The sequence below is a fragment of the Pinus tabuliformis genome, chromosome 7 (assembly GCF_031772625.1).
Source record: "Pinus tabuliformis cultivar Carrire ecotype Pingquan chromosome 7, CPIR1, whole genome shotgun sequence".
Classification (NCBI taxonomy): domain Eukaryota; kingdom Viridiplantae; phylum Streptophyta; class Pinopsida; order Pinales; family Pinaceae; genus Pinus; species Pinus tabuliformis.
In genome coordinates, this window is record NC_142293.1 from 1,281,607,312 (window position 1) to 1,281,617,653 (window position 10,342).

The 10,342-nt window shown below is 32.8% G+C and overlaps 1 pseudogene; it reads right to left on the bottom strand.

Moving 5' to 3' along the window:
• Window positions 1-2,391: 2,391 nt before the first annotated feature.
• Window positions 2,392-3,362, bottom strand: LOC149252183 (protein CHUP1, chloroplastic-like; annotated as a pseudogene).
• Window positions 3,363-10,342: the final 6,980 nt, after the last annotated feature.

Genomic DNA, 10,342 nt, shown 5'->3' on the forward strand with positions numbered 1-10,342 from the left:
GCTTGGAATAACCGCCCCTTTCCCATCATCTTATTTTACCTTTACTAACTTTTATTACATGAGCTTCGAACCCGAGGTTGTTACAATTGTTTACGTTTTAATTAGTTGCTTATTTTAATAATTCTCTCTATTGATTGTAGGAGGTAACTAAAATTTTATGGGGAACTTCACAATTTCTTATGCATCCCCACTACGTGCATGGAGCTGATATGTGTTTCTTGAATTAAGGTTTATATAATTTTATCATTTTTAAATGGTTAGGTTAACAATGGAATTTTTCATAACATTCCATTGGTGTTTTTAATTTTTCCTTGTTTGATGCTTCAATCCAAATATGCATGTCTACACATATGCTGCAACTGAAGTCAAGAAATATATGGAGGTATAAATATATTTTAAATGCTTTCTTAGGGGTTAGGGTGGCCAATTAAGTTTTTCAAGTGCCCAAAAATGTAATATTTTAGCATCTATGTTTGGTAATCTTGTTCCTAGATCAGAAACATTACTTATTTCATGATCATTGATGATCTTGTTGGACAACATTAGAAGTTAATTTGAAGCCATAGTAGATTCTATTTGGCTTATGGCAAGTGAATTTTATGCTAAATCAAGGACACTGACATCATAATGGCACTTACAGTTGAAAAATAAACTAGGGGCAGAGAATTTTTTTTTTTTTGATGTGGAAGAAAGGGCTATCATACTTTTCTGAATACTGATATGAAAAAGGAACTTGACCATATGGTCTATACCTCATCAAATTTTGTTATTTTCGTCCTGTTCCAATCTGTGTTTTTTTGTAAAATATCAATTTAAAGTTACTATTGGATTTTCATGTTTTGAGGTCTAACTATGAATCATGCCAGAGCTTTCACCGTTTTATGTATTTCATTTCCTTTGAGAATTGACATGTGCTTCTCTTTCATGTTTTTGCTTATATAAAACTAGATGAAATGTGTAAATATAAATATGGTCTTGCTTTCTCAAGTGTTCTATTGAAGTAGAAGATCTATTAGGAATATTTAAGGGAACTCTTCCCTAAACAAATTTACACTCAGTCAGACTTGTATCATTAAACTTTTTATATTCAATGTATACTACTACACAAATGAACTTAACATTAATGTTTAATTTTCTAGAAATAAACCGTGTAAGAATTTTTACTTTTTATTTGTCCAATGGTTTTAGTGGACACTCCGCCCATTGTTAGGGAGACTGTTAGGGTGAAATTTTATAGAATGAATGTAATGGATAATTTGTGTGAAAAGGAGTCAAATATTCAAAAGACCATTGTGAAATATGATTAAATTGGTCGAATAACTTTTGGTAAAATTAATAAAATATAAAGGGATGAATAAAAGAGGAAATCAAGTTTGAAATGATTAAATTAGTGAAGGAGTGAATCACTTTTAGAGAAATATGTTGTTTTAGTTGGTTGATTGAGCCTTTGTGGCCAAGAAAACCATTATTTGATGTTGTAGAGTCATCCTTACTTCTTCCCCACCTTTTCAGCTTCTAAATCAAACTTTATTTTTTAGAGTTTCTATGTTTTTTAGATGTATTGTCAACGGATGTATCGTTAAAATCATCTCAGAAGGTGTTGATGGCTGGGAGGATACACTCTCAAACTCAGCTTTTGTTGGTAATTTCTCATGTAAAGATAAGAGATTGGGTCCTGCATATTCCTTCATAAGTTGCTTTTCCTTGTCCTATGATTTTGGGCTTAGATCCTTGTTGATGTATCGTGTAGTTACATTATGAGGGCTTGCTTTTTAATTCTGCAACTCATATCAATGGCATGCATTAACCAAACACAAATAAACTATTTCTTCCACTTCATTAAACCAGTTCATTTTCATTCCTTCAACTTTGTTCAATAGGTTTGCATTTGCATGCCTCAAAGTGTTGGCTACTTCTCTTTATTTCACAACCATTTCAGTCTGTGGACCAATAAAATTCCTAAAAAAATAGTTTAGATTTCAACTTAAAGATAAGGGAATGAGAAAATCGAGGCCAAATGACTGCAAAGATTTTTATTGGGAAACCAAATCTAGAAAACACCTCCCTGTATCATGTTCCAAAGGGTAGTAATTTATGCTTCTGCAACATCAAGTTTCATTGTCAGCTTCCATTTTTCATGCTGAAACTCGTTATTAGTGCTCCTTAATTCAACCACTTCTGCATCCAATTATTACAGATTCAGTAGTTTCTTCTCGGTCTCAAAATCTCATTTTGAAGCTTCTTTCTCTTTAGCTTAAATTATACCTAATTGTTGTTTTAGCATAAGAAGGTGTTTTTTAATTTTTGTAGAATCAATTTAAATATGTCTCTAAAGCTCTTTAATTATTTCCATAGATACCCCAAGCTCCTTCTTCATTATCATGCCTTTAGCTACTTTCTCTCCATTTTCTTCTTTTGAGTTTCTAAAGAATTAACTTTTATCTTATGCATGTCAATTTCCACTACTTTTATTTGAAGTTGTCATTTGTAGTTCCCATATGCTTGCTTCCTTCTCATTCATTCCATAATACTCAAGCTATTCGCCTTCAAGTGTAACTTCAGTTTCCTCCAATTCCTTCACCAGATTCCTTAATCTATTAATTTCAGTTGAGTTACTTTCCATGGTAGGCTCATATGATAATTATCCTTCTCATAGCTTGTCTCAGTAAGGATTCTTTTTTCATATGGGAATCCCAAACTTCGTGACAATAGGTCTTCAAATTCAAGCAAGAGGATTTTCTCTCCATCTGACAAGCTATTACTACTGAAAGATGGGTTGATGACTATTAAATGTTTTGAATTCCTCTTCTTCCTCCTATAAATAAATCAATAAACATGCATAGATTTTATTGTAATTTCCAATTGAAAACAATTTTTTTTAGAGAATATTCATCAAATCATGTTACTTTTCATAAATATTAGTTTATAAGTCCCAAATGGTTAACAATGAACATAATTCCTCTTTTTGTGCTCAATTGACATCATTTTGAGCATGTAAGTATTCCTTGTAATCTTCATTTTGTTGTTCCTTTTAATCTTCACTTTCTATATCTATGTCACAAGAGAATATCAAAGCCCATCCTTAAATCTATTCACAATAAACATAAACTACTTAAATATCTAGGTGCGATGTCTCCATATTTCATGGTAAATATGAATCAAGCAATCCCATTATAAATGACCAAATCAAAACCATGCTCAAAATTGGAAATTTGTAATAAGTCAATAACAAGTATACATAATAGATGGATGAAGAATTTAGAACCTACATAATTGTCTAAACATTGTTTCTTGCTCTTGAGATGTTGAAATGTGTAGACTGGTATATAAAAATTGATAGTGATGGCTACCGTCACCAACATATGTACATAGTATTTACCTTCCACTCATTCTCGACCATATACTCGATCATCTTTACTGGAAACAAAATTCTAGGTCCCTCAGTCAGCAAATGCAATTTTTTTTGTGGATGATTTCTTAATGTCTTATTGCAAATGAAATAAAGTTTGGATTGATGCTAGTAACTCTTAAATAAGATAAATTAGTGTAATAAAATGATATTATCAAAACCAACCAATGTAGCTCTGGCAGATAGAATGCTCCATCTTTTTTAAGAAAAGTGTAAAATGGCAGTTACTGTAAGAAAAAGAAAAGATTTTGTGTAGGATTTGAATACAAATCAGATGTTCAAACATGCCAAGGGAATGAAGCGGCCCATCTTGTCATTGGATTGAAATGAAATTAAATAGAATCGTTTATCATCTACTTACACCATGTTATGTGCAAATTTTATATGATGCCATTTTGGGTAAATGATTCCATTGAGTGGCCTCTTATTGATTGAATGTGGTTGTGTCTTAGAGAGATATCCTGCCATATCCACACTAATGAAACAACCATCACACACAATGCATCACTTAGCTCAAATTCCCACTCCCACTAAAAAATATTTCATAGATGGGGTGAATAAAATATATAACCATGTTGATGAGGTTAGTTAAATAAGTTTTCTAATCTAGTAGTGGCATTTTAACCCCACTTTTCTAATAACCATGAACTACAAACAATGTGCCTTTTGGATCATCCAAATATTGTCTCTTTTGGATAAAATATAGTAGTAGGGAACAATTTCTATCCACATTCAATAATGCATTTTTCACTATCTCCAAACCCTATTTTCTTTCCATTATGAAGATAGCCCAAGATATACACTCGAAGCAAGACTTCTTGATAAATATTTGGTAATAATAGAGAAAGTAAGAAGACAAACAAAGGTATGTGGAAATGACTTTTTTTTCTCAGTTAAGGAATGGAATATACTTTGATGTTTCATGAGGGCAAATGTAGAACCAAAAAAAATAGTTAATTGTTTAAAGCCTCCCTAGGGACACAATGGTTAGAGACATTGAATTGGACTCGCAGTTTTAATAGGAGCTTCAAATAGACTAACACATTGAAATTACTCACTACAAAGTGCAAGCAGTTGTTTTGTAATATGAATGATATGTTAAATAGTTATTATAAGTTTTAGGGATTTCCCGTTGGCGCTAAAATGGAAAACAACATAAACTTAGGCTCCATGGAAAAAATGTTTTTTGGGGGATATCCACATAATACCTACTATATATCACTCACTTTAGGCTCTCATGTAATCCCCTTTAATTTGGTTAATTTAGGATCACACATTCCTTCTTAGAGTAATTGATTTTATTATCATGATTGGGGATTTATGCTTGTTCAAAGTCCTAGCAAGGTTATGAGATGTTAGATTTTATTTTGATTATTTTATGTTTAGGCCTCTAAATTCCATGGTTAGTAGAATATGTGACTTGGTTATTTCGTGGATTTAAGGTACAACTTTTTCATATTTTTTTTAACGAAAATGTGCTTCACAATGATAAAATCAACAACATAGGAGTAGTATTTGTCTACATCAATGATAAAATGTGATGGTATAAAATGTCGATAATAATACACAAATTGTTTTCAATGTAATATGAAGTCAAGATACATACCAAGAAAGACAACTCCTCACCCTATCAGTTCAAAAAAATCCCCATCATCTTGTATATTCTTGTACACACATGTTCAAACCTCAATGGCTAAGGTCTGGAAAAAATCACATTGGTTTTCCACTTCAGCTTTGACCTGATAGACTAGGAATATGTCATATAAATTATTAATACATTCCATTCCTCTTATTTATCTCCAAACATACTTTTACATCTCCCTTATCATGCAGTTCGAGCTTTAAAAGACATACTTTGCTAAGGGTATACACAAATGGATCTATTTATTTTTTGTAGGAACTCCAAATGAGACACTTATAGATAAAGAGGAATGCACATCGATTTTCTATCTCTCTGATCATGCTATTATGAATAACTAAAACATTAGATGCTGCAAATTCGATAATAGAAACCTCCTTGTTAGCTTCTTATTTCATTGAATATTGATAGAATTCGACAAGCTCTGGAGCTCTATGCACTTTATTTCCTAATGGTACATGGGATTTTATTATGACTCCAATAGGTGGAGGCACACTAGGAGCACTTGGTAGAGGTGGTGGACAAGGTGGGGTCATGGGTGATTAATAGTGGAAATGGCAGCTCGGTGGAAATTGTCCTTTTCAGTTGTTATAGATTGAACAGAGGCCTCATAATCCTATATTTTCATCCTCGATACTCTCCACCCCTAAAAATAGAATATAGATGTGACTAGGTACTTGTAGACTGGTTGATCTAGGCTTAATAGGTTGTTTTCTTGTTTTTATGCAAACTTTACACTTTGATTTTACAACAAAACAAGTTATTTTGACCCATAAAGTCTGTAACAAGTGGTCCAAAGTTCAAACTTAAATATAGTTATATATTTGGTTAGATTAAATTGTGTAGACCATAATTGACTAGGTACACTCTATATTTTCTATGTTTTTGTACTTTTAAATGCCCTATTTAGTTTTTTTTTCTATGGTGACATTGAAAACGAACTAAACAATCCCAGGAGATTAATACCACCACTCCCAACGACCCCATCTAAATCATTGATCTTATTCAATACTCCTCCCTTAACCATTTAGGAGGTTTTGGGTCTAATTAGTAGGGGATTTGGCTGAGGTGACTGTGGGAATTGCCTTGTGTATCCCCATCTAACATGTTCTTAGGACCTTACCAACCCTACTAATCGGATCAATAACAAGGCTTAGTATGAGCAAGATTCCTCCTAATAGAACATAGATTTACAAGCAAGAAACTATGATACATAGAAAAAAATGGATATATCCCACTTTGATATAAGCCTTGAGCTCTCTTAAAGAATATCAACAATGTTTTAAAACTAGGATTTAGTTGGTTCATCCAAGATGATCCTTGACTGATTTGATTATGCTAACAACTTAGTTTGGGGGCATAGTATGGTACCAAATTTATGAGGTCAAGACATGACTTGGCTAATCTAGTACCAAAGGATCCAAATTTTGCTTGATTTAATACCTACTCAGCGAAGTCGAAAGATGGACCCCACTACTACAGAATATTAAGGAAAAATCAATTTTAAAACAAAAAACTAAAATGGTAAACCTAATTTATAACAACCTAAGACCTATGAAAAAATATAAAGAGACAAAAAAAAAACTTGTTGGATTGTATAATATGGTATTGGTTCATATAACACATCACCATTTACCTGTCTAGACACTCCTGAAGGACAATTTCTACTTAGCTTAGTCCTACTCACAAGCTGTACTACCACAAAAAAAACATTATAATATCCTGACCTGCAAATAACTACTAGAGAATTATGCAAGGAGACAAGAGAGAAAGATCAAAAATGAAACTACTATATGAAACATAAAATTCAAATTGATCCAACACATCCCATTATATATGATATTTGTTTCAAAAGAGGTTAATATGATAACATTTATTACAGTTTTTTAATTGCAATTAGATAAGAAACTACCTTAAGATTCTCATTCTCTTTTCTTAGCTCCTAAATATTGAGATGTTCTACCCTTATTGTAGATATCTCTCTAGTAGCAATTTCGAGTCGATGTTGCATTACTTTTCTTTTTCATTGCTGATTGGAGGAATGAGAGGTAGCCATTTGTAGTTCCTCTTACATTTTTTACAATGCATTTTGTAGCTTCACAACTTCCAATGTCTTATATTTTTCACTAGTAGCCTGCAACATTGACATGATTATAAGAATATTTCCAACAATAATAATCCAAATCATAAAAAGAAATTAAAATATTCCATGAAGCCAAATATAAAGTGCTAGGCATACATAGACAACACTCGAAATCTAGTTTGTTGTATCCGGATATAAATATAAACAATGATATTTCATTGACATGGAAAAATAAAGAGGATATGAAGAAAACTGTATTAGATAATGAAAGACTTATATTATTACAATTAAGGAGAGAAAATGAAAAAATTATCCTATCGATAGAAGAAAACAAAATTTAGAGACTCACTTCATCTACCCAAATTCAGGCCCTAGTTTCTAAAAAACCAAACAAAGGTCATATAAAATTTCAAACAAATAAATCTTCAAAAATACAATAGAGATTATTCATCACATTATGAAGAAAACAACCCTATTTCTAGAGATCCACAAATCCAAAAAATTATGTTAGTTCTTCGATCAATGTTACATTATCAAAAAGTGAAATTTGAGTTCAACTAAAAATCCTGCCAACGAATTACAAGAGGTATCCCCAACACGGTCAATTACTCATATTTTGTGTTATATTATATTTTTTCTTTAACAACATGTTGTCAATGGAAGACTTATTACCCACATTACTACCATATGGGTACGAATAATTCAGATAGAAATCAAGATTCAGGATACAATAATTTTTTTAAATATTTGGATAGCACACATAAGAAAAATAGTGTGTGCACAAGCAACACAAATACACACACACACACACACACACATAGACATAGAGAGAGAGAGAGAGAGAGAGAGAGAGAGAGAGAGAGAGAGAGAGAGAGAGAGAGAGAGAGAGAGAGAGAGGGGGGATAGCTTAATTGTTTGACTAATATGATAAACTTTAGCAATGAACTCAACAGAGCAAGGGAACTTGATCTCTTGAAATTATACCTTAAATCACTCAAAAACCTAACCATTGAACACTCGTCCTTAGGTTAATACTGTAGTAGAAACGTTGGGTGATATTTAGCCTAATACCATTTGGGTTACTTAAACCCTAAGATCTTGTTGGTAATCTTCCCTTATGGGGATTATATCCAACAACAAAAAAGAGGGTAGTAGTTATTGTGGTGACAATAGTAACTTTCCTATTGTTAATCTAAATCTAGATTTCTTAGTGAGGCTTTGCACTAACATGCTATATTTTTGTAAATTGATTCTTTCTGTATAAACCATAGATTCCAATGTGATTTATACTGAAATAATTAATTTACAAAAAATATCGATCACAAAATCTTGAATTCAAAAATGCTATATTTTACAGTAACACTAACTAACATTCTCCCTTGATCTTCAAATGGAGTACGAATGTTTGTCCTAGAATACAAACTTATCTAGACCAAATGTCTCAATCTTACCTAGATGGGAACTCCCAAAATCACTCCAATATTTATATCTTAACCTTGTTATAAAATTTTGGTGGCTGAATTTGCATGTTTTTACCCACCTTTTTACCTTATTTCCTGTATCCCTTTTACACCATTGATGGTTAATGTACTTTTTAAGCCACACAGGTATACCTCTTGTCATGTCGTTATGAAAAATTAATCAATGAAGCATAGTCATAGGGTATTGTTGCCTAAGTAGCTTGCTAATTTGATTATTCTTGCATATTTGGAGAAACAATGATCAGGACCATGGTTTAATGAATGGTGATCATTGAGCTCACAATGCTATCCTCGGATATTAGCTGCAACAGTGGATCAACCTCTCAATGAGCACATTGCTACCTTTATATCATGTTTTTCTTTGAAAACCATTGTGTAATTGTAGGCAGACAACTTCTGTAATTCTAGGAGTTGTTAGTGTTAACAAATTGTAGAAGTAGAATAACAGTGCTATGAAAGCCGACAATTAAGATCACAAGAGAATTATGTTAACTCTAAGTATATAACAACATACTGTGAAATGTGCTTTTGATTAATGAAATTCTGATCTTCTGAGCATTTGTGACTTCTTGATCTTGCCATAGCCCTGATGAGGGAGTTAGGGCCACACTCCTCACCAGGTGTTGTTGGAATAGATGTGTTCATAGGTTTTTTGTGGTTGAGTTACTTATTGCTGTGAATGATTGTCAGTGTGTTTCTATGAGTCTTATTTGTTGTTACTCTTATTGCTGTTAGTTATTAATTGCAGTCACTCTTATTTGTTGTTACAGTTTTTCTTGTTGTTACGCATTGTTAAGCTTATAACTGAATGTTCAATGTTGGGTAGGGAAATTGTGGCCTACATATACCTTTCATGATAGCCATGAAATAACTCATAAAGCCCTGGGTTGACAATTAATGTGGAATTGGGTGAATTGCATGATTCATATCTGAACACCAACATTTTGGCATCATTGTCAGGGAGGCTATTGACGACATGAAAGTAAGACCAGTATTGACCACAGGACTGGTCTCTCATCCTTGTGGGGGGGAAAATATTTCATCCTGCTCGAAGACCTAAGCATTAGATCATTTTGGTTGCTTTGATTTCTTGTTTTTTAGTACCACTCTCTCGTCCTGGGGAGGGAATTTTTATTTCTACTCCAACTCTTGAGCATTAGATTATCCTGTTTTCATTTTCATTGGAACCACTTTCTTTTCCTGGGAAGGGAAGTTTTTATGTCACCATGTTTCAGATCCTGAGCTTAGATTTGTGATTGGCTTATTTTCTTCTTTTTCTTTTTCTTAGGGGCCACTCTGTCATCTTAGGGAGGGATTTCCTCACCCTGATCCAGGTCCTTAGCTTTTGATTTGCTTCAATGTTTCCCTTTTATTTTCTAATTGCATGAACAAAACATACAAATAGAAGGGGTAGAGGAAGACTCTTGAAAAGAAGTGGGAGAGATATAGGTAGAAATACCTAAATATAAGAAATCATCTCAAGAGCTGAGTCAGGAGCATCATCAGTAGATGTTGCTAGGGTAATATTTCATATGAGATCTGGAGGGAAATCAATTCCATAACTAGAACCTCTGCCAATAATAGAAGTGCATTTTGAGGAAGAAGAAGTAGTAAGTAGAGCATCTGAGGAACTGCATATCACAAGTTTAGGGGAAGAATATTTGATGGGATTACCTACGCCATTTGATTGAGGAAGTGTTGTTAAACAACCTCAACCACCTATTATAGAA